Source organism: Schistocerca cancellata, chromosome 2, assembly GCF_023864275.1.
Source record: "Schistocerca cancellata isolate TAMUIC-IGC-003103 chromosome 2, iqSchCanc2.1, whole genome shotgun sequence".
Lineage (NCBI taxonomy): Eukaryota > Metazoa > Arthropoda > Insecta > Orthoptera > Acrididae > Schistocerca > Schistocerca cancellata.
The window spans coordinates 465,973,313-465,999,902 of record NC_064627.1 but is presented as its reverse complement, the minus strand read 5'-3'; positions in this window follow the sequence as shown (position 1 = coordinate 465,999,902).

The following is a 26,590-nucleotide window of genomic DNA, read 5'->3' as shown; positions in this document are numbered from 1 at the left end:
ATCAAAGTATATAAAAGGCATGATACCTAAATTTCATGACTTAAATCTATGAACGAAGTAAGATCTATGGGCGCGGCCAGTAAAAGTGCGTATAGCTTATGTGATCCGTCGCATTGACAAGTCTTCCATTTCCAGGATGAGGAGATTAATTGAAAGACATTGGAAACTAATACACCAGTAAATAGGTTAGTGGTATCACACAAACTGATGTCGAACCAAGATGGAAGTGCTGCACCGAGGGAATCAAATTTTTGCGCGTAACAAAACAAATACAAATACAAATGTTTTATGCTGCCGTTGAGCATATTTACACGCAATTGGCGTCGTCCTTGTTAACACAATAATAATAACATAGGCCGGCCACTGTGGCCGAGCAGTTCTAGGCGCTTCAGTCTGGAACCGCGCGACTGCAGGTTCGAATCCTGCATCGGGCATGGATGTGTGTGATGTCCTTAGGTTATCGAGGTTTAAATAGTTCTAAGTTCTAGGGGACTGATGACCTCAGATGTTAAGTCTGATAGTGCTCAGAGCCATTTGAACCATTTGAATAATAATATAAACTTCGACATGACAAATGTCATCCAAGATGGATGCAATACATATTTCCGCAAATGTCAATAACAACGAGAAGTTTCCTAACAGATCAATTACGAGATAAATGAACTACATTTTTCAGTGAATGACAAATAAATAATCAAACAGATAATTAACAATAAGTACATGAAACAGCAAGAAAAAACAGTTGCACAGTGTGGCATATGGGTAGTGTGTAGTTAATTTACAGTTCATTCTCCAAAGGAAAGTAGGTCATTTGTCACATACTTAAGGAACTCTTGAGCAGAGTAAGTTACTTTACTTTTCATCCACCTCGAAAGACTAGTTTTACATTTATTTACCGGCACTGTGTTGGCATTTTCAGGTAATTTGGTGAAGTCGGCAGGAGCAAGATATTTGTAACTGTTATATGCCTATGCAAACCTAGCATATGGCATATTAATTGTATGTCCACTTCTTACGTTATGGTTGTGAACTGTTATCCTTAAGTCAAATTTACTCAGATTCTCTTTAACGGAGACAAAACAGTTGTAAATATACAGGCCAGGCGTTTTCATTATATTTAGTTTCTTAAAATAATCTCGACATGATTCATATGGGCTACGTCCTGCTATGCACCTTATGGCTTCCTTTAGCCACTTAAACATTAATTTTGAGCCTGCGGAATTGCCCAATAATAGTATTCCAAAACTCAGGTGCGAATGGAAGAATGCAAAATACGCACATAACAGAAGTTCTTTACTGACACTGCTCCTCAGCTTGTACAGCAGATATATGGCATGTGCCCATTTGCCACATATCTTCCCTGTGTGCGTATACCAGCTGAGCTTTTGATATTTATGAAATCCTAATAATTATACTATTTTGTTATCATGCCTGGGAGCATTCAGACTGAATACAATAGCTTCAGTTTTACTTTCATTCTTCTGCAGTACATTTATCTCAAACCAAGTAGTGCACCTCTCCATTACCACTGCCATGCTATGTTGCACATTTTCAAGATTGGTATCACATGTGATGAGTGTTGTGCAGTCAGCATATAGCATTGCATCACATGATACAACTGCAGGTAAATCATTTATATCAATAATGGAAAGGAAAGGTCCAAGAACAGATCCTTGAGGTACTCCCTTTACAACTGGGAGACATTCTGACATTTGATTATTTACCTTAACTTACTGTTTTCTATTATCCAAGTACGACTGTATTAAGCATAGAGCATTGTCTCTCACTCTGTACTGGTAGAGCTTTTTTATGAGACTATTGTGGGAGACCATATCAAAAGCTTTACTGAGGCCCATGAATGTTGCACAGTAATATCTTTATTTTCAAAATAATTATATATTTTCGCTACCATACTCTCAACTGCTTTGACTGTAGGAAGGCTGGATCTGAAACTATACTGTGAGGAGGTGATTATACTATTATGTTCAAAATATTGACTCATCTGTTCATGTATGAAGTATTCTATTATTTTTGATATTATGGGTATAAGTGATATTGGTCGATAGTTATCTGGAGATGCTATATCTCCTTTCTTATATACTGTTTTAACTACAGATGTTTTTAAGCTTTCTGGATAATTACCTTCATTTAAAATTTTGTTCATTATTTTAGCCAGTAGCGTTACAATTTGCTTTCTGATATTTTTAATAACATAATTTGTGAGACCATAGTAATCCACTGCTCTTGAATTACTGAGCTTAGCTATTAATTCATTGACCATCTTCTCAGTTACACAAGTCCAATGAAAGTTGTATGTCTGCATACTGTTCATTCCTGGCATCAGTGCCTCTGCCTTACCCACATTCTCCATTATGCTGCTATCTGTTTAAGGACTGACAAAATGTGCATTTAGAATATCAGGTGGAATTGGTGTCTGGTATACTTCATCAATACAGTTGTTTCTGTTTTAATAGTTTTCCCTGCAGCTTTGCATTTATTCACTGATTTCAGTATATATGTATCATTTGATTTGCACATAGCTGCCTTGATTTCAGACCTGTAAATCTTTTGTACTTTCATATACATTTTCTTGTCAGCAGTATTGTGCTTGGACCTACATAATAGAGTATCATTATGAATCTTCTTCTGCTTAGATGTGGGATGAACCAGCTTTTAAGATTTTGTGGTTTGGTGTAACAATTTTGCTTTGATATTTTCTTGCAGCGTTTAGAACAACATGCTTCAAAATTTTCAGTTAACAGTTCTAGAAATTTGTTCGCAGATTCATTTGCACGTGTAGTGGTCATTATTTTATCCCATTTTATTAAATTCAATTTACTTATCAACTTGTTTAGCTTTGATTCGTTAATTGGTCTTATAATTTTTCTACACAGTCTGTGGAAGTTTCAGTTGCTTTACTTTTAAGAGTTTGTCTGAGCCATAGTCCCTCATAAACTGAAATGCCTAACTTGATTGTGTTGAATTCTGTTTTGTTTAGATGAAAATTACAGATTATGTTATTTAGACTTGCTTCCTGTCTTGTGGGTTTGTCATTTACGCAATTGAAGTTAAGCGATCTTAGTGTTTTTAAGCAAGTGATCAACTTTTCTATTCTTAAACCCAATATCTACACTCCTGGAAATGGAAAAAAGAACACATTGACACCGGTGTGTCAGACCCACCATACTTGCTCCGGACACTGCGAGAGGGCTGCACAAGCAATGATCACACGCACGGCACAGCGGACACACCAGGAACCGCGGTGTTGGCCGTCGAATGGCGCTAGCTGCGCAGCATTTGTGCACCGCCGCCGTCAGTGTCAGCCAGTTTGCCGTGGCATACGGAGCTCCATCGCAGTCTTTAACACTGGTAGCATGCCGCGACAGCGTGGACGTGAACCGTATGTGCAGTTGACGGACTTTGAGCGAGGGCGTATAGTGGGCATGCGGGAGGCCGGGTGGACGTACCGCCGAATTGCTCAACACGTGGGGCGTGAGGTCTCCACAGTACAATCGATGTTGTCGCCAGTGGTCGGCGGAAGGTGCACGTGCCCGTCGACCTGGGACCGGACCGCAGCGACGCACGGATGCACGCCAAGACCGTAGGATCCTACGCAGTGCCGTAGGGGACCGCACCGCCACTTCCCAGCAAATTAGGGACACTGTTGCTCCTGGGGTATCGGCGAGGACCATTCGCAACCGTCTCCATGAAGCTGGGCTACGGTCCCGCACACCGTTAGGCCGTCTTCCGCTCACGCCCCAACATCGTGCAGCCCGCCTCCAGTGGTGTCGCGACAGGCGTGAATGGAGGGACGAATGGAGACGTGTCGTCTTCAGCGATGAGAGTCGCTTCTGCCTTGGTGCCAATGATGGTCGTATGCGTGTTTGGCGCCGTGCAGGTGAGCGCCACAATCAGGACTGCATACGACCGAGGCACACAGGGCCAACACCCGGCATCATGGTGTGGGGAGCGATCTCCTACACTGGCCGTACACCACTGGTGATCGTCGAGGGGACACTGAATAGTGCACGGTACATCCAAACCGTCATCGAACCCATCGTTCTACCATTCCTAGACCGGCAAGGGAACTTGCTGTTCCAACAGGACAATGCACGTCCGCATGTATCCCGTGCCACCCAACGTGCTCTAGAAGGTGTAAGTCAACTACCCTGGCCAGCAAGATCTCCGGATCTGTCCCCCATTGAGCATGTTTGGGACTGGATGAAGCGTCGTCTCACGCGGTCTGCACGTCCAGCACGAACGCTGGTCCAACTGATGCGCCAGGTGGAAATGGCATGGCAAGTTGTTCCACAGGACTACATCCAGCATCTCTACGATCGTCTCCATGGGAGAATAGCAGCCTGCATTGCTGCGAAAGGTGGATATACACTGTACTAGTGCCGACATTGTGCATGCTCTGTTGCCTGTGTCTATGTGCCTGTGGTTCTGTCAGTGTGATCATGTGATGTATCTGACCCCAGGAATGTGTCAATAAAGTTTCCCCTTCCTGGGACAATGAATTCACGGTGTTCTTATTTCAATTTCCAGGAGTGTATATTGATATCACGAAATATTAGTATTCTGTAATATTTGTGAGTAGCAAGAGTATCAGTTTCCCCAGAAGCTCCACAAAGAGGTCTTCATTGTGTTGTGGAGGTAGTATACTGAAGCATTTCGATGTATGACGTGAATGTGGGATGGAGAGCACGGGTGTGCGACGTCATTATGCTTCGATGCCACATTCTGAAAAGCTGAAATAGACGTTTAACTTATTTCAAATTTTATTTTAGTGGTCGTTTAACCATTGCTGTCGACGTTGTTAACACCGATGTGCTCTGCAGTTATTGTCGTTGCTGTTGAATATCGATCACAGGGTATGCTAACAACAATGATATGTCACCTGTAACGTAGTATACCGTTGCCTGGCAATTACTTCCGTATTCTCTCGAGTACTTGAAGTATCGGTACGAATTCGTTCTCTGAATAATTTAGTAAAAGAAGCTTCAATTTTGATTCAAGTATTGTAGCGTTGGGTTTTGTCTTTCGAGTACAACTAACGAAACTTTTTAAAGTTCTTGAAGAGCTTTACAAGCTTTGGACACAGCAAACGACCAGCTTCAGTGGCGAGGCGCATCGTACCCGCATGAGGTATGAGTCATTGACTCAACTGTCACCTATTTATTTATCATACTGAATCATCTGCAGTTGGAATGTCGTGTAAGCTTTTAAGTCACTGCAAATGTAGTGGAGAAGTACTGGCAAATTGATACGTGCGATAGAATGTGATGTGATTTCAGAACAGTATGTGACAGACTTTGTTATTTTGTTTTTGGCGAATTTCATATTTATGCATTCTTAAATTGATTTCTTGATTTTACAATGACGACGGTATAATCGATCTTTCTTGGTTGTCAATTTCATTATACTTACCGTCTATGACCATCGTAGGGGATCGTGCTGCTGGAAGTTTCTTCCGTCTGCGAAGAAGAAAATACTTTCGAAACTGGCGCCAACTGCGTAGAGGCATACTGAGTTGACGTGGCGCCGTAACAAAAGTGTATTCCTCCCCTGTTGCTTAAGGAAACTGAATTATACATTGGAGAGGGGTTAGCCGTTAAATCCATTGGGAGTTTCTTAGCTATTCGGGTGTTTTTATTGTTTGGATACTGCTGGATATCTTTGAATCGTAAAACATGCTTATTTCATCGTAAATAGATTTTCGTTACTTACAACTGTATTGCAGAGCCCGTTCAACCATTGCTCTCGACGTTGGTAGGCAATGATGTGTTCTGTAGTTACTCGGGTTGCCGTTTAATGTTGATCACAGGGTATGATAACAACAATGCTATGGCGTATGAACAGTCGTAGACCGTTGCCTAGCAGTTACTTCCGCGTTCTTTCGAATACTTAAAGTATAGACACGTATTGATTCTCTGAGTTATTGAGTAAAATAAGTATCAGTTTTGATTCAAGTATTTTAGTGTTGGATTTTGTGATCCGAATACAACGAATGGAACATTATAATCTTATTTATGGCCTCTTCCTTGAAAAACAAGTACACTGTTTCTTTTCTACTGATTTTTATTTATTTCGAACTAGTTTTGGGCTTACGAGGCCATCTTCAGGAAACAACTGACTAACGTCTGCAAGGGACACTAGTTCTTTGGTACCTAGCATTATAAGCAAAGATACAACAACCTTGTATAGGATGCTGTGCACAAAACTTGTTTTTTTTTAGCCTTGAAATTACGCTTTACACAACTGACAATATTAAGCGCAATAAATAATTAAACTACAGAATATTGCAATATTACAGTTGATATGTTTATACACTAAAGTCTGTACAGTCGTGACATTGGTGTACTTAGTTTTTCGCGAAATTCATGTGCTTTTGGTATGTATTCTCAAACCAATTGCTTAGTTTCACAATGGTAACAGTGTCAAGGGCACAGCCCGATTTCACATGTCTGCTTTTAGGAATGAAGTCCTGTGTGACATCATGACTATATTGTGAAGGATGTAAGCGTCCTGTAATTAAATGTTAACTGTGGTAGTCATGTTGCTAAAAAGGAAGGGAACTGTTATTACATCGCAAACTTAAAGCCGACGTCCGCCATCTTATGTAGCCCAAAACATTAAGTTCACTGCATTTATACTGCCATGGTCCAGGGCAGTGATACTTTCCTCTGATGTCACTCTGATGTGCCTGTGCCCAGTTCAGAACATTGGAGATATGTATTGGCTTTTGTGGTAGTATCCTAAATAGCTTCTTGTGCTTTTATTATGTGGGGAGGAGACGTAGTTGTTTTATAAAAAATGCCAGCTTGTATTATTTACCGGTATCCTAATCTGAAGTTCAAAAGAATCACATTTCATTCATAAGTGGAGCCTTCCAAGAAGTATTATCTTCTGTATATATGAATTATAGTTACACTGTCTACATTTAGCGCTTTTCATTGCCTTCCAAACAACAGACATCGAACATCTGAGCCACAGTGTATCAACAGTCTCGTCCCCGCAAAACACACTGATACAGTGGCCGATGCGCAGTGACCAGTCTTCGTCCAAAGCGCTGGGCGAGTTCATTCGTTTGTTCAGAAGTGTGTTTGCCACCTTTCTGCCAGTCGGTGATGACAGAAGCGACGTGCATGCCGTACAATCTTTCTCAAACGATTTTACAGAAGCTATTCAGAAAAAAAAATCATTTTTGCTTTACTTGAAGTTTTATATGCCAGGTTCATTATGATGTGCCCATCATTTCGCTAACAGCCATAGTTATTATGATATTTACATGGAAGTAACACACTGCGCGCAATTCGAAAAAGTTTGCAATGAAAAATAGGGTTCACAATCATTTTGCTGCGTATGAAATTTAGCTAACATATTGAAATTTTCTTTATACTTGGGTGGTGGTCTCTATTTGTTCAAATATCGAGAGAACTGATCTGACGTAGTGCGCCAACGATAAAGCCAGAGTGAAATATCAACAACATTCCTCATATTTCATAAACAGTTTGAGATATCTATATGAAATTTTGACAACTGATAGCACAAAAAGAGGACAATGATGGCTGTTATGCAAAACATTATTCCACTAACAACAGACTTTTGCGATGAAATAATGTAATTTTTAAGAGCCATCGATAGCTAGCTGGTGAAATGAGAAATGCTATGGGTTTTGCAACAACATAAATAAAGTCACTAAACATTTATTTTGCACCGAGAATGTGCTTTTTCATAAGTTGCTGACCTTACTTTTCTAGTTCCTCTGTTAATAATCTTAATAAACCACTGTTCCAGAATTCTCTCGCATTTGCAACTGCACAACATGTTAGTGAGGTGAGACTATGTAAAACCCGTTGAGTTTTGCCAAAAGAAGCAAATTTTAACATGGCAACAAGAGAAATGTGTAGATTTTACTCAAGATACCCTACTTGTGACACTTCTCTGAAAGTTACAAATGGTTAACAAACCAAGCAAAAATAAATCGCTGTATTTTCAGTGGTAGTCTTTTTAGATACTAACCAAAGAAGAGGTGATAGACCTATTTTAATGGTCACCATGTAAGTGTGGGTGTGAAGGGGCCCACTTAATATTTACAAAAAATGTGAGTGTGGGCTTCAGGTTAGAATGGCACTTCCCCTCCAGCACTCGGCATTTCCCCTGCAGTGCCCGTCCGCAGTCCCCACCACTACTGCTCTCCCCACGTGTGCTCTGTTGTCTGTGCGTCTACCGGCCACAGTATTCTGTGTACGCTATACATGGCAGCGCTGATTGCTGGTCCAGCACCTCACGCCTTAAATTATTCCCACCAATAATAATTCATTCCTCACATTTCCTCCCTCTTTAAAAAAGATTCTGGCTAGAGCAGCCAGAGACAGCTGTCTTGTGTGTGAGAGTTTTGTGTGTATGAGCCGGCCGCAGTGGCCGTGCGGTTCTGGCGCTGCAGTCCGGAACCGCGGGACTGCTACGGTCGCAGGTTCGAATCCTGCCTCGGGCATGGGTGTGTGTGATGTCCTTAGGTTAGTTAGGTTTAAGTAGTTCTAAGTTCTAGGGGACTTATGACCTAAGATGTTGAGTCCCATAGTGCTCAGAGCCATTTCTTTGTGTGTATGATTGTATCAATGTGTGTGCAGAAGACCTTTCTGAAGAAGATTTCAGCCAAAAACGTATGTGAACAGTCTTTTCATCGTGCCTGCCAGCTGCTTGGCTCATGAGTAGCAATCTATCCACTTCACAGTTTAGTTACACCCCATGAAGTGAGCTGTAATAATCCACTGCTCTTCAATAGGAACAATGATGTAGAGAATTACAATACCCCAAGATAAAAATGACATTCATTATGCCACATTGAGATTGTCTGCAGCACAAACAGGAGTTCATAACGTTGCAACCAAAAATTTTGATAACTTACCCAGTGATATGAAGTGCCTGAAAAATAGCAAAGTAAAAATTCAAACTAAACTGAAAACTTTTCTCTTTGACAACTCCACCTATTCCGCATAAGACTATCTATTGCTGTAATGTGTAAATGGTGATGGGTAGCAGTTACTAACATCTGTCAATCTTTGACTAAAAACTAAAAAAAAACTAATAAATGATTGGCAAGGAGGCATGTTTAAAAAAGCTGAAGCTAATATAAAATGACTCTTCCCATATATTTACGAGTTATCATGCAAATGATACATGAAATATGAAGCTAACTTACCAACTATTGGTACATGACAAAGCGTGGTATAGACTTAAATAGTTTGAAAACCTCAAAGTGAAATTGAAATGTAAAGTGAGGCAGATGATGTAAAGTAGATGTACATTCCAATTGTTATGTGCTTGGTTATTCCTGAAAACCTGACAGTTATTGACAAGAAATGTTCCGGGAAAAGAAGAAAACAGGCTAATATTGGAAAGATAAGCCTATATGTTACACTGATTAGGCTATAATTACTAAAAAATGACTTACATAAACGTCCAAGAAAAATATCCATTTTACAGTGTTTATCAATTTGAGACTATTCCCTTAATCATATTTATAGTATATCTCGATGGTGGAATATGTTTAAAAATTATATCTTTTTTACCCAGTAAATTGCTATTATTGGTCACACACTGAATGAGGCAAGACGTCATCATGAGAAGATGTGTAAACTACAGTGACACAAATGCGCTGACAATCTAATGAAACAAGAACTCTATCCCACATTGAGGTATACCTCTCTGCGGTTTTGTTTTTTTGGCGTTTCAATAATCGTTCACTTTGTTAGCGTGCACAAGATACGATAGCAAGCCTTGCTTCTTTCCTCACTGCACGCGCTTATGGGCTATCAAAGAACATGTAGGTAAGTCTTTTCGCAACATTAGAAATGTTGTGCACACAAGGTGAAAGCTGAAAAGTAATGAACAAGAAGCAGTACTACTAAGCAAACAAGCATTGCTTCCGAAGTTCCAGCTTCATTTGCTGTCGATTCAACTACAACAAAAGTGGATTAAGGAAGCATGTTTTTCACATCACTTCCTTCTCTTCTTGGTTGTTCGAAATACATAAACAAAAACAAAGTTACATTAGGTCGTTTTAGCTACTAGAGCAAATAAGCATTCAAGAACAGAAAAACGTTTGAAATTGTCTTCCTGACACTCTTTTATTGATGTAAGCATGGTAATTTTATAATTAAAACAGTTGTTGCGTGTACACGACAGGTATAACGAACAAGAAGCAATCGTAAACAGTAGTCTGTTTATATTTTGGGTTATTTACGATGGCGGCAGCCCTCGCCCACTCTGGCTTTAAAACAACGTACAGCGTAAGTCTATATCGCCATCTCCCTTCTTTTTTTACTCCCATGGTAATAGTGTTAATTACCAGTGTAATGTATAATGTTTGTGAACTATTCTGTTTATTATGTGGACACTTTTAAGTGTCGAGTTTTAGGTGTGTGTGTGTGGGGGGGGGGGGGGGGGAGGGTTTTGATAAATGGTAGCGTAAGATAGTGGCAGCTGTCGGGCCTGAACTACCACGTTTGCGACACTGCGAACCTCAGCGAACAATTGCGCTGTCGCCGTTTCCGAATGTCTTTGTGTTCCCAGTTCTGTTTTGAGTTGCGCGTTGCTCGTTATTTTCTTTTCTCATTTTGAAAGGAGTAAAGAGACTAATCCTGGTCCGTCACAGGGTACGAATACGACTCTTTCTGCGTTGGAAGGAACAGGCGATACACATGACCATTATGTCAGTTGTGTTTGCGCATGAGCACAAAACACGGGCCCAGGCTGCCAGCCCTGGGGGGGGGGGGAGGGGGGGGGCGAGGTCGGGGAAGGTCTGGTGTCGCTGTTTTTGGTTGAGACATATGAGTTCAGCGTACAATGTGATTCCACTTGTGTGCTATTTTTTTTATATTTTTTAGGTTTATCATGGAAAGGTTCTTGTGTGGTATTTATCGATCATGTATGTATTTAATCATATTACTTTTTTCGTTTTATCTTTTCTTATATATAATCTATATGTAAAATGGATTATAGACCCCGCCAAAGGTAAATTAACGAGTTGCTTTGTGCCAAGGATAATGTTTTGATACATCGTTAAATATCTGTATGAAACAAAATAAGAAATACGCTCCTCAATTTATTAATTCCTTTATCTTCACCCTTTTGTTTCGATAAGTAGTAGTGTATGGACGTATGCTGGGATCTGTCGCACCAGGATTGTTAAAAATGTGTATTTCAACTGTGCGTTAAAAGTGTTATAAAAACTTATTAGAAAAGCAACATTTATTCGCACATCTAAGACGTCCACTCCTATCTGTTCATCATTTCACACGCAGCCGAGATTCCGCATTAAGAGGTCTGGAGCAGACAAGAATAATTTACGTGATATTCGGAGGAGCGATCCTGCATCGACATTGTCACAATAAAGACTAAACACAATTGAATTAATGTGAAGCAGTACATAACGCAAATTATGAATATTTACCTTAAATATATTGATGTAGAAGGTCTTTTGATATTTCTATCAGTTAAAGTTCACCCAGGATCGTGAGCAGATTCATAAAGTACCTGCAAATTTCTTTCAACTATTTTTTCCAATCAATTTTTCCAATTATTCAAGCAATTATTAATCAATTTACGTCATTTCCTCAAATACCTATTCAATGGTGACCGTTTAAAAGACAGCCCAGAGCGAAATATGAACAGATGTTTCAAATGTTGAGATAAATATTTTTGAGATAAATGATTAATATTATAAACTAAAATAATAATAAATAAATAATTATGATATATTATTATGTTATAATTACAAAAATTATTAATTATAATAATAAATAATACTAAATAAAAACTAATATAAACTAAAATAATTATAGACTAATATTACAGACTAATGATAGTTTCATTGTAATTGTTACATGTCCACAAGATTGGGAATGACAAAAACACTGAAGGAGCAAATTAAAATACATTCTGTCTACAAACAATACGAGCCGGGAGGGCTGATTCCAGATGTTTTGGTAAGAAGCTCCTACACTGTATGCTTATATGGCTGCGCTTGGCGCCATCTCTGTGGCAGTAGATTATCTCTTTTCCTTCCAGTTAATATCCTTTACTGAAAGTGCATTCCTACAGAAAAAACGAAAATGTGTATAAAGTCATCATTAAAGTGCAAGATGAGTCATTCAAATTCTATAAGACTGTGTCAGATAGTAATCAGGTTCATTAGTTAATAGAAAAGTACCGATACAGACAAAATTTCATTTTTGAAAAAATAATTCATAATTTTGTTAAAAACTTCACGATGGAGCCAACGGAAATGACCATTGTTGAAAATTCATTACAAAATGCCATATGCCAAGATGTCGGAAATCCGAGCTTGGCAACAGTAACAGACACATACATCTGTACTGGATGTTAACAAATTTCTTTTCTTCAGAAACGCTTTCCTTGCCGTAGGCAGTCTACATTTTATATCCTCTCTACATCGACCACCATCAGTTATTTTGCTTCTCAAATATCAAAACTCATTTACTACTTTAAGTGTCCCATTCCCTCAGCATCACCTGCTTTATTTCGACTACATTCCATTATTCTTGTTTTGCTTTTGTTGATGTCCATGTTATATCCTCCTTTCAAAACACTGACCATTCCATTCAACTGCTCTTCCAGATCCTTTGCTGTCTCTGACCGAATTACAATGTCATCGGCAAACTTCAATGTTTTTATATCTTCTCCATGGATTTTAATTCCTACTCCAATTTTTTCTTTTGTTTCCTTTACTGCTTGCTCAATATACAGATTGAATAACATCGAGGATAGGCCACAACCCTGTCTCACTCCCTTCTCAACCACTGCTTCCCTTTCATGCCCCTCGACTCTTATAACTGCCATCTGGTTTCTGCACAAATTGTAAATAGCCTTTAGCTGCCTGTATTTTACACTTGCCACCTTCGGAATTTGAAAGAGAGTATTTCAGTCAACATCGTCAAAAGTTTTCTCTGAGTCTACAAATGCTAGAAACGTAAGTTTACCTTTCCTTAACCTACCTTCTAAGATAAGTCGAAGGGTCAGTAGCGCCTCACGTGTTCCAACATTTCTATGGAATCCAAACTGATCTTCCCCGAGGGTCGGCTTCTACCAGTTTTTCCATTCGTCTGTAAAGAATTCGTGTTGGTATTTTGCAGCCGTGGCTTATTAAACTGATGGTTCGGTAATTTTCACACTTGTCCACTGTTACTTTTTTTGGTTGGTTGGGTTGTTTTAGGGGAAGAGACCAAACTGCGAGATCATCGGTGTCATCGATTTAGGGATGGACAGGGAAGGAGGTCAGCCGTGCCCTTTCAAAGGAACCATCACGGCATTTACCTTGAGCGATTTAGGGAAATCACGGAAAACATAAATCAGGATTCCGGATGCGAGATCCCTCCAGAATGCAACACTTTTTGGGATTGGAATTATTATATTCTTCTTGAAGTCTGAGGTATTTCACTTGTCTCATAAACCTTCCTCATCAGATGGTAGAGGTTTGTCAGGACTGGCTCTCCCAAGGCTATCAGTAGTTCTAATGGAATGTTGTCTACCACTGGGGCCTTCTTTCGAGTTAGGTCTTTCAGTGCCCTGTCAAATTCTTCACACAGTATTGTATCTCCAATTTCATCTTCATCTACTTCCTCTTCCATTTCCATGGTATGGCCCTCAAGTACATTGCCCTTGTATAGGCCCTCTATATATTCCTTCCACCTTTCTGCTTTCCCTTCTTTGCTTAGAACTGGTTTTCCTTCTGAGCTCTTGATATTCATACAAGTGGTTCTCTTTTCTCTGAATGTCTCTGTAATTTTCCTGTAGGCAGTATCTATCTTACTCCTAGTGATATATGCCTCTACATCCTTACATTTGACTTCTAGCCATCACTGCTTAGCCATTTTGCACTTCCTATCTATCTCATTTTTGAGACGCTTGTATTCCTTTTTGCCTGCATCATTTAGTGCATTTTTATATTTTCTCCTTTCATCAATTAAATTCAATATATCTTTTGTTACGCAAGGATTTCTACTAGCCCTCGTCTTTTTACCTACTTCATCCTCTGCTGCCTCCAATATTCCATCTCTCTGAGCTGCCCATTCTTCTTCTATTGTATTTCTTTCCCCTGTTCTTGTCAATCGTTCCCTAATGCTCTCCCTGAAGCTCTGTACAACCTCTGGTTCTTTCAGTTTATCAGGTCCCATCTCCTTAAATTTCCACATTTTTGCAGTTTTAATCTACACCTAAGGGTGTAGCACATCTGATAATTCAGTGCATATAGTTTAGCTCACCTCACTGAACTGTTAACTAATATTATTCTCGAAATCTTTAAATGCCTGATCTTGCTGTGTAAACTTAAAGATATAGGACAACAGTTTAAACAGCAAGATCACACATTTAACGATTTCAAGAATAATATTAGTCAACAGTTCAGTGAGGTGAGCAAAACAGTATGCACTGAGTTATCTGACGAACTATCCAGGAAATCGACAGAGCTAGGTAAACAACTAAAACAAGGAAGAATTGCCGTCGTATCCCGCAATGTAAATATGTTAACGAAAAAGTATCATCCGTAGACGATAAACAGGAACAACTAGCAGGTGAGTTACAAAACCTCAGTGAAGCATATTCCCAAATTCAGGAAACACAATCCCAAGTGGATGCGTCGGTAAAAAATGTGACGAATGCAGCAGCGAGCTTGAAAATGTGTGCAAAAACTTACCTACAGAACAACAAAAGTTAAGTCTAAGAGTAGACCAGTTGAGTCTAGAGTCAAAATTTGCCAAAAACCAGAGAGATAAGATATGTGCAGATGTAAAGGAAATAACTGAAAAAACTGAAGCCGGGATGCTGGATTAGTGCAGCACCTTTGCTGAAAAGCTAGTGCCAGATTGTAAAATTTATGTAGATATAGTAGAAAAAGCTCTAAAAGAGAAAGAAATTCAATTTATAGCTAAAATAAAATCAGGTTTAAAGGAAGCAGAGGAAAGGTTACGAGGCAGTATTGCTAAAACTACTGACATTCCAAAACAACATTTAACAGAAAACAAACCCGTGCTTTTAGAGAAGTTAAATACTTTCACTAGTTACCCGCAATACATGGCTAGCCCCTCGAAGGAAAATATCGAAGGTTGCAGAATGCAATAAGACTTGCCGGCAACTGAACCTGTCGAGCAAGCGCAGTTGCCATGCGCTACGCCACAAGCTAACACAAACACGCCTGTCACTGACAACGCGGCGTGTTTGTCAACATTACTTGCAGATGAGGGATTACTTAGGTATCGACAATTTCTGGTATTTACCTCTGACGGGAAAAGGACTAACCCCTGGTCTTTATCAAGGCATTTCGAGATGTTTTACCTCGTACCTGGACCGAAGCCCAGAAAATTAAATTTGTTGTTGGATATACGTTCTGCTAAGGACTACGGACATGGCGGAACGTTGCCACTACTACGAACAGTCTGAGAAAGCCCTCTGGATAAATATTGGTCTGAGGCCGTACAAGAGGGGCTCAGACGTGAAGTATTCAACCCAGTTTCATTCAATAGTAAACATGGGAGCTTAAGGGGCTACTTTGAAAAATACACTCCTGGAAATGGAAAAAAGAACACATTGACACCGGTGTGTCAGACCCACCATACTTGCTCCGGACACTGCGAGAGGGCTGTACAAGCAATGATCACACGCACGGCACAGCGGACACACCAGGAACCGCGGTGTTGGCCGTCGAATGGCGCTAGCTGCGCAGCATTTGTGCACCGCCGCCGTCAGTGTCAGCCAGTTTGCCGTGGCATACGGAGCTCCATCGCAGTCTTTAACACTGGTAGCATGCCGCGACAGCGTGGACGTGAACCGTATGTGCAGTTGATGGACTTTGAGCGAGGGCGTATAGTGGGCATGCGGGAGGCCGGGTGGACGTACCGCCGAATTGCTCAACACGTGGGGCGTGAGGTCTCCACAGTACATCGATGTTGTCGCCAGTGGTCGGCGGAAGGTGCACGTGCCCGTCGACCTGGGACCGGACCGCAGCGACGCACGGATGCACGCCAAGACCGTAGGATCCTACGCAGTGCCGTAGGGGACCGCACCGCCACTTCCCAGCAAATTAGGGACACTGTTGCTCCTGGGGTATCGGCGAGGACCATTCGCAACCGTCTCCATGAAGCTGGGCTACGGTCCCGCACACCGTTAGGCCGTCTTCCGCTCACGCCCCAACATCATCAGCGATGAGAGTCGCTTCTGCCTTGGTGCCAATGATGGTCGTATGCGTGTTTGGCGCCGTGCAGGTGAGCGCCACAATCAGGACTGCATACGACTGAGGCACACAGGGCCAACACCCGGCATCATGGTGTGGGAAGCGATCTCCTACACTGGCCGTACACCACTGGTGATCGTCGAGGGGACACTGAATAGTGCACGGTACATCGAAACCGTCATCGAACCCATCGTTCTACCATTCCTAGACCGGCAAGGGAACTTGCTGTTCCAACAGGACTATGCACGTCCGCATGTATCCCGTGCCACCCAACGTGCTCTAGAAGGTGTAAGTCAACTACCCTGGCCAGCAAGATCTCCGGATCTGTCCCCCATTGAGCATGTTTGGGACTGGATGAAGCGTCGTCTCACGCGGTCTGCACGTCCAGCACGAACGCTGGTCCAACTGAGGCGCCAGGTGGAAATGGCATGGCAAGCCGTTCCACAGGACTACATCCAGCATCTCTACGATCGTCTCCATGGGAGAATAGCAGCCTGCATTGCTGCGAAAGGTGGATATACACTGTACTAGTGCCGACATTGTGCATGCTCTGTTGCCTGTGTCTATGTGCCTGTGGTTCTGTCAGTGTGATCATGTGATGTATCTGACCCCAGGAATGTGTCAATAAAGTTTCCCCTTCCTGGGACAATGAATTCACGGTGTTCTTATTTCAATTTCCAGGAGTGTATTTGAATAAAACCAGATACTGGAGGAACCTGATATCTCAAGTAGACGTGCTGAAAATCTTAAAGAGCCACATTAGGGAAAAACTCATTATAATTCCGGGACACAACACTGAATACTTTCTATCTATACTGGACTCAATAGATTTTTATATACGAAGAGAGACCAGTACAATCCAATCCTATTAATACGCACATAGTGCCACAGAGATTTACGGACTAACAAGTGAACAACAGATTCATAGTACAACACGAATGGCAACCTTATCCCACACAGACCTATGGTAATGGTAACGGTAATCATAACGGCAACGGCAAAAGTCGTAAATTTAAGGACGGATAAAAAAGGAATCGTCAAAAATTTAACAAAAGCAACTACAACGGACGAGTATGGCCAGCCTGTGCAGTATGTACAGACACAAGCTACCGGCAATAATCAGCCGATCGCTTGGCAAACACAAAACAATACCAGACAGCCGAATAATCCACAGACAGCAGAATACAGCCAACAAAGTAACGCACATACGCCGAATAACACGCAAAGGCAAAGACAATTTCAATCGAGAGCCTCACAGGATACTAATTGGTGTAATCAAACACCAACAGTCCACATAGTGGAAGTTATGCCTAACTCAGAGACTGATGCCACCGCGACTCCGGAAAACTTGAACCGTCCGCGTTAGGTCCCCGTTATGTGCACTGGGAGGAGAATGGGGGCACGAGCTTGATCGACACTTGCTTTATCAGATACGATCAAGGTAGTGACGTGACAGATGATCTGTATCAAAGTAATGAAGTTACACAGGAAAACCTGACATAGGGCAAGGTACAAGCTACTATTAAATCCAAAATATTTGTCCTTGATGTACCCATTGTGCTTGACACAGGTGCTACGACTAATTTTTATGTCACAGGAATTCTTTCAAGAGCTGAAGAAACTTGGGAGTATACCCACACTGCCAGCGCAAAATTGCAAGTTACAAACTGCGACTGGTCAGAAATTGAAAGGAGACAAAATACAAGCCTTAATTACGATTCCATTAGGACAGATTTTGTAAAATGCACTTTTTTGATACTAGAGAAATTAACAGTTGATTATTTAATCGGTATGGATGCACTTAGGACATACCATATACAAATTGATATAGGAAAGGGTCAATGTCATTTCACAGTAAATGACTGATTATTTGCAATAGACCTAAGCAGGGGAAGTACTGATAGACGTAAATGTGCTTTGAGGTTCAGTCGGTAAATCCCATAGTTATGTTTATCAACACATAAGTTATGTTTGTCAACACATACAATAACGAACAGTTGGCAGCAGAAGAGGTAAACATCGAAGGTAAGTGAATCAAAATGCTTGTCTCAAGAACAGCAAGCAGAACTTAGGGAACTGATACTTCCTTATTCACATGTATTTGAAAAAAGACCAATTATCATTAAGGATTTTATGTACAAAATGGAAGTATATCCTCACGAAACTTTTTGTTATACTTCATACCCTATACCACGGACTAAGAGGGAAGCAGTAAGAAAAGAGATTAACAGGGTGCTTGAATGGGGCATAATACAACCATCATTTTTGCCTCATTGTAGTCCTATTTTGGCAGTGAGTAAGCCAGGTGGCAAGGTGCTCTACATCCTCGACACCTATAACATTAATAAGATTATTGTACCAGTTTGCACATGTCCAGACAATTTAGAGAAATGGCTTATGAAATTCCATGATGCTAAACTTCTTCCTATAATCGATCTGAGGTCCTCATATTGGCAAATAAAACTACATGAAGAGTGTCGGAAGTATACCACCTTAGTATGTAGGGGCAAGAGTTTCAAGTATTATCATTTGGATTGAACATAAGTGCTGGTGTATTTATCTCTGCTCTGCACAAAGTGCTACAGCCCAAACTTGTGAGTAAGGTAACAGTAAATGTGGATGACCTTTTAGTCGCCCCACCCACTTGGGTTGAAGACTTGAGATTAATTCAACAAGTATTGAGCCGCTTTTCCGAACATGGAGTAACAGCAACTCTCAAGAAATCTAATTTTGGACAAAAAAAGGGAAAATTTTTAGAACACATAATCTCTTTGGAAGGCATACTGCAATATCCTAAAAAACTTGATACCATTATGAACTGTCCTGTTCCTCAAAACACGATACAATTAAATGGATACTTTGGCCTAGTCTCATTTTACAGGAAATTCATACCTAACCAACCTATGAACAGTTACGCCTTACTCAATCTTCTCCGGAAAAATCGACCTTGGTTTTGGGACAAGCAATGTCAAACCGATTTCGACAACATCAAGCAAGCTTTATTAAATGCTAATAATTTATTTCAAACAGACATGACGAGGGATTTTTGTTTATCCATCGACGCATCCTGCAGTTGGGTGCATGCCTTTTTCAAATGGTAGAAGAAGACGGAAAACTTGTCCCTAAAGTAATTAGCATCGCCAGCCGCACCTTATTTGAAGCTGGAGGTTCATATTCAGCTACGGAGTTGGAGGGTTTGGCTGTAATTTGGCCCTTTAAAAAGTTTGAATGTTTCCTTTGGGGTAAACACGCAAAAGTATACCGTGACCATCAGTCCTCATCGTTTTTGTTAACTTCGACGGATAGCCAGGTGGTATATGCAGCTCAAGAATTTGATTTTGAAACAAGGTGCATAAAAGGAAACCAGAACGTAATACCTGATGCTCTTTCTCGATTACCACAGGGCTTAGGGGAATTTAACAATCTTTTAGAGCAGGAAGGTGAAATAAGGGCTATGTTGATGGAAGACAAAACATACCGACCATACTGCATCCGCATGTGTAAATACATGTAGCAATTACAGCAGGAAGACAGACGCTGGAGTAAGGTGAGAGAGGAACTTACGAAACGGTGATGACAAGTTAAAAAGGTTTCTCACTATTCCCAAAGGTGTTTTGTTCCATAGGAACCATCCTGAACCAGAACAATGGCACTTGTGTTTGCCAGAGGAATATGTACATAATTTTGTCTTATACACACACACACACAATAGTTTTGACCATTATGGCATTGCAAGATGCATTGACAAAATAGGTAAATATTGTTATTTGTCTAACCTTAGACGAGGAGTACTACAGGTGATAAGAAAGTGTATTGTCTTCCAGAAAGCAACGTTCTAACGTCTCCAAACAGATTGAACTACATGCCATTGTGGCTAAAAAAAGTCTAGGAAAGGTATTGTTGGTTGTGGCTGGACCCTATCCCATAGGTAATGGGGGAATAAAATATCTAGTAGGTCTGTACGATATTTTCACCAGTTACATAAAACTATATGCTGTACAGAACATTACAGCCAGTTCAATTATAAGATGAATCGAAGAGGATTATTTTGCAAGAGTAAGAAAACCAGAAGACATGTTAACAGATAATGCCACATATTTTGTTGGATATAAATGGAAAGAGTTTATAGATTCCAACCAAATCAAACACATTTTAGTATCCAAATTTCATCTCGAAGCATCCCCCATAGAAAGGATGTTTAAGGAATTCAACAGGTTTCTGAGGACCTATATACCTCAGAAACATACTAAGTGGATTGAATTTGTCACTCCCTTCTTAAAAGTTGTTAACAACCTTCCCCATATATCAACTGGATTTACACCAAATGAGCTGATGTTCAATTGCAGACAAGTAGGTGAGTGGGAGAAACCTTTGCCTAATATACTGATACCAGAATTATCACTGGAGGATAAAATACAACAAGCAGAAATCAACCTTGAAACCTGGTATAAATATAGGAAAGGAATTTGTGACAGAAAGCTGAAACATACAACACTATTTTATATAGGACGAAGGTGTTACTTAGAACATATTCCAAATCCACAAAAATTGGTAAACTGAACCGTAAGTAGCTACTACTATACACAGGACCATAAGTAATTATTAAAATATCCTACCTGGGAGCATACAGATTGGTACACACAAACATGGGTAAAGACAGGGGCCTTTACCCACACAAAGAGTTGAGAACCTTTATATATTGAAGAAGGGTTGTATACCATCTAAGTTGTATATATGTACAATAATATTAGTATATGGCTATTTGGCTGCATTTTATTAAATAAAAAGAAATAATATTAGATTTAGGGTGCTGGAAAGTCACATTCCAGAATTTGTGCTGTTAGTTGTTAAGGAAAATTTTTGATTTTGTTTATTCTTATTTCTTATATTTGTAAACGATAAGATGAATGGTTGTAACAAGGAAGAATTTTACTTTTATGTGTCTATAGACGACGATACTCTAAACACAATATTTCGCCTTGCACATAGCCCATCTGTAAATAAATAAATGAACTTGTGAAATGCATGGTAATGTGCAATGCAATACACAACTTGCCGCGATGGAAGTGGTATCAGAGCAACACAGCGCATGCGCATTGGGGAGCAAGCTAGTCAACAAACCACAAGTGTGTGTGCGCCAGACAGGCATAACTGTAAGTGTTGGAGAGCCCAAAACAAACAACCTGATGAGCCACAGCCCACAGTAGCATTTGTAAAGCCTATTGAATAACCAGGGACATAGAAAATTAAGGGAGAGGCTATATTACAATGATGGCTGTATAGTGGCCTCCTGATGCGACGCCAGAGTGTCTGCGTCGTGCGTTTACAGTAGCTTTCACTACACTAATCCATGAAGCTCGTGCTCAGCGGTGTGATCCTTTGTGAAAACTTCGACGCGGTGACAACTGGTTTTGATATCGGTGGCCCGAGGAATTTATTTCACCTCGTAGCTCTCACGTACTCAGTGGAGGGACCAGCTGTACATCCAACATCCGTTGACAAGGTAAGTTCCTAGCTGCTTTTATTATGTTGTCGAGCACAGAAAATTTCTGTTACACGAGGTATTGCCATTTTCGGTTCAACACGTGTACACCCACTTGTTGTTCTAACACATGTACACTTAACACTTTTGTGTTTTGTTTTTGAGTGTCTTCCATACAATTGTATTACATAAAGTTTCTGTAGTGTCCTTTCCACATACTATACACATAGAATAATAAAATACAAATCCAATTACAAGATACACTTATCCTATTCATTTGCTGACATATCATTATCGTCGCTTATATGCATTATAGTCTGCAACATATTCTCTCCTCTTTTTATAGTGTCATTGCTTGTCATTTTGTATTCATTTTCGTTATGTTATTTGATTACAGTTATATGAGTACACATTTTATTCTCGTTTGGTTATACATTCTTCATATAACACTCATACAATAACAGATTCTGTTTTCAGTTATAGCATAAATTGCTAATACCTTTTTAATATATCAACCATTTAATCAACAATATCAGACAAGTAAAGTTGCTACTCACCGTAAGTATTTGATACTATTAGTATCGTCAGATCTGAATTTGTTTGTAAACAACAATCTACTTTGTTGTTGGGATCACAGTTAAGTCTATTAATGAGATGTAGCTAACCACATATATATCTTTTCGCGGGATTTCCTCAACCCTGTAGTGTATAGATCCTTCCTGGAGGATGCTAGAGGGGGGAGATCCATGTGTAGTTATCAGGGCGGCGCATAGTATTTATTGTAGCAACTATTGTTTACTTATTTGGCTCTTTTGAACTGATAATTATGATCGTACAAGAAGTCGTTGTTAACTCGAATGTATGTCAATTTATGCTATAAATGAAAACAGAATCTATTATTGTATGAATGTTATATGAAGAATGTATAACCAAGCGAGAGTAGAATGTGTACTCATATAACTGGAATCGAATAATGTAACGAAAATGAAAAAATGACAAGCAATGACACTATAAAAAGAGGAGAGAATATGTTACAGACTACAATGCATATAAGCGACGATAATGGTATGTCTGCAAATGAAGAGGATAAGTGTATTTTGTAATCGTATTTGTATTTTATTATGCTATGTGTATAGTATGTGGAAAGGACACTACAGAAACTTTATATAATACAATTGTATGGATGACACTCAAAACAAAGCACGAAAGTGTTAAATGTACGTGTGTTAAAACAACACCTGGGCGTGCACGTGTTGAATCAAAAATGGTAATACTTCGTGTAACAGAAATTTTCTGTGCTTGACAACATCATAAAAGCAGCAAGGAACTTATTTTGTCAGCGGATGTCGGATGTATGGCTGGTCTCCTCACAGAGTACGTGAGAGCGACGAGGTGAAATAAATTCCTCAGGCTACCGATATGGAAACCAGTTGTCACCGGATCGAAGATTTCACAAAGGATCACGCCGATGAGCACGTACTTCATAGATTAGTGCAGTGAAAGCTACTGTAAACGCACGACGCGCACATTCTGGCCTCGCACTGAACGTATGAGCGCAAACTGTGACTATAACGGATGTTGCACTTCGCTCGCATACTTCTTAAGCTAAACACTGAGCATATGCTGACTGGCAACAATGGACTATGTGGCTACAGCAAGCACTTTGTTATGAGTGAAAACTTATATATGTATGTATTGAAAGAAGCTCACATGCTCACATAAATTGATAACCATTCAGGATAGCTCCAATGGCCGAAAATAAAGGCTATGCCCATAATGACCAGGATTATCAACCCTCAAAAGGGAAATAATATCAGACACTGTGCACCTCCGTATGACGTCAGTGCGCACAGTGGAGGGCAATTGTATTAAATCATCATATTTTTTCTCGTTCTTATCTTTTCTTATATATAAGGTATATATAAACTGAATGGGTTATAGACCTCGCCAAAGGTAAATTAACGAGTTGTTTTGTGGCAAGGATAATGTTTTGATACATCGTTAAATATCTGCATGAAACAAAATAAGAAATACGCTCCTCAATTTATTAATTCCTGTATCTTCACCCTTTTGTTTCGATAAGTAGTAGCATGCAGACGTATGCTGGGATCCGTCGCACCAGGATTGCTAAAAATGTGTATTCCAACCGTACATTAAAAGTGTTATAAAAAGTTATTAGAAAAGCAAAATTTATTCCACCATTTAAGATGTCCACTCCTGTCTGTTCATCATTTCACTCGCAGCTGAGATCCTGCATTAAGAGGTCCGGAGCAGACAAGAATAATTTACGTGATATCCGGAGGAGCGATCCTGCATCGACATTGTCACATTTAAGACTAAGCACAACAGAATTAATGTGAAGCTATATGTAACACAAGTTATGAATATTGACCTTGAATATATTGACATAGAAGGTCTGTTGATATTGGTATCAGTCAAAATTCACCCAGGATCGTGTACAGATTCATAAATTACCTTCAAATTTCTTTCAACTATTCGTTCCAATCAATTTTTCCAATTATTCAAGCAATTATTAATCAGTTTACATCACCTCCACAAATACCTATTCATGTCGTTTTGAGAGGCTGTGTCTGGTATCGCTGAGCTACATATGTCAAATGCAAGATTTCTATTCCAACTGTGCATTTTTTGCTTTCTTTTCCTGTTTATTTTAGAGGCATTTAGGTGTGCAATTCCTTTTTTTTTTTGGGTGGGGTTGGGGATGGAGGTGGTGTATGGTATCGCTGCCTTCGTTAGAGCTATGTAGCTACAGCGAGCACTGCTATTACACTTGTGTGACTTTTTGTACTGTATGTTTTCGCTTGCTTCATTCTGTAAAATATACGGTATATGTGTTAATTTTCGGTTATCTAGTTGTTTTGGGGAGGTATGTCTAGTATCCCTGTCTTCGTTTGATCTGTATAGTTTAAGAGAATTATTCGATTCCAATTCTGTTTTTCTGAATATTATCATTAGGTTTATCCTAGAGAATTGGAGTGCGTTATTTTTCGATTTTTTGACTGCTTTGGAATTGTTTTATGTTTATTAACCTTGTATTTTTTTTTGTCCTCGCCCAATACTCTCTCATTTCTGCGGTTGACCCGTTTCTTTCAGTTTATTAGCTGACTCAAATAGGTCGCTTGTTTTCTGTGTTCGTTTTCGACCGTAATGATCATGGAGGTAAAAAAAAAGAAGGGAGGGGGGTACTATAGAATTATGCTGTACGTTGTTTTGAAGCCAGAGTGGGTGGGACCTGTGGCATTTTAAGTAGCCCAAAATATTAGCAGACTACTGTTTACAAGTGCTTCTTGTTCATGATTACTGTCGTGCACCTGCAACAACTATTTTAAATACTAAAATTTCTAGAGCTTACAGATAACCTAGTGTCAGGACGGCAATTTCCAACGTTTTTCTGTTCTTGAATGCGTGTTTGCTCTAATAACACGACACAGTCAGATAGACGTCAAGGGGAAGTGTCACCACGGTGATCTATGAGGTATGAATGCGGCGAACCTAATGTTTTGGGATGGTAAGATGGCGGATATCAGTTTCAAGTTTGTGACGTAATGCCATCTCCCCTCTTTTTTTTGCTTCCACGGTAATGGTCTACCTTCCGGTAGACATCTTGAAGAATGTAATAGGACTGTTGTAAAATGTTATCTGTGGTTGTCGTAGTAATTCATGTAAACTATCCAGTTTACATATGACGTCATGGTTCAAAGCAGACGGTTAGAATCGGAGCGTGCTCTATTCCCATCAACTTAGTTTCACAATGACAACGGTGTCGCCGATCTCTCTCGCTCGTTGATTACACCTACTTACTGTCTCGCCATTGTAGGGTCAAGGGGACTACTGAAGAACGGGATAAAACCCGTCGGCTTTGACCAATGACGTCAGAAATTGCCAGAGACGATTTATTATACAGGTTTAACGGCAGAGACGAGTGTTCACAAACAAAGGATTGCAGGAGAGAAAACAGATGGTAGACATAGATCACGTCCAGTAATATTTCGACCATAATGTTAAGGATATCGTTTGTTTGAGTTCTAGTACTTCTGTGAAAAAAAAGAAAAAAAGGGATAGAAGTAGTGGTAGCATAGAATACCGCAGTTGACATATATATGAGTTGTATCTCTAGCTTCAGTCGATGTATATATGTTAACTGCAGTGCAGGATACAAATTTTACGTACGTAGATTTCTTTGTTTTCGTTGTCATTAGTATTCTATTCTTTAGTTCAAATATATAGGTCAAATGAAATACGGGATACAAATTTTACTGATGTTTCTTTCGACTTCGCTACTACTAGCATTCTGTTCTTACGTAGATAGTATTACTCTCGAAGGTGAAAAGATCTACGTACGTAATATTTGTATCCCATACTTCAGTTGCCCTATATCGGTCAACTGAAGAATAGGATACTACTGCTAACGAAAACAAAGAAATCGACGTACGTAGCACTGGCAACCTAAACCTCAGTTCAACTAAGCAGAGGCGGAAGAAGACGACACACACAAAATTTGTATCCTATACTTCAGTTGACCTATATAGGCCAACTGAAGTATGGGATACAATTTTTTTTTCCTTCGATACTAATAGTATTGACTGAAAGTCATCATAGTCTTACTAGCGACGGCAAAGAAACGAATAGCAGCAAAATTTTTATCCCATTCTTCAGTGGAGCTATATAACGAATGGGAAATAACGACATTTCTAACATGTGTATCCTTTAGTTCAATTGACCTATATAGGTCAACTGAAGAATAGGATACTAGTGCTAGCGAAGGCGAAAAATAGCGACCTACATACTATTTGTATCCTGTTCTTCAGTTGACCTATATAGGTAAATGACAT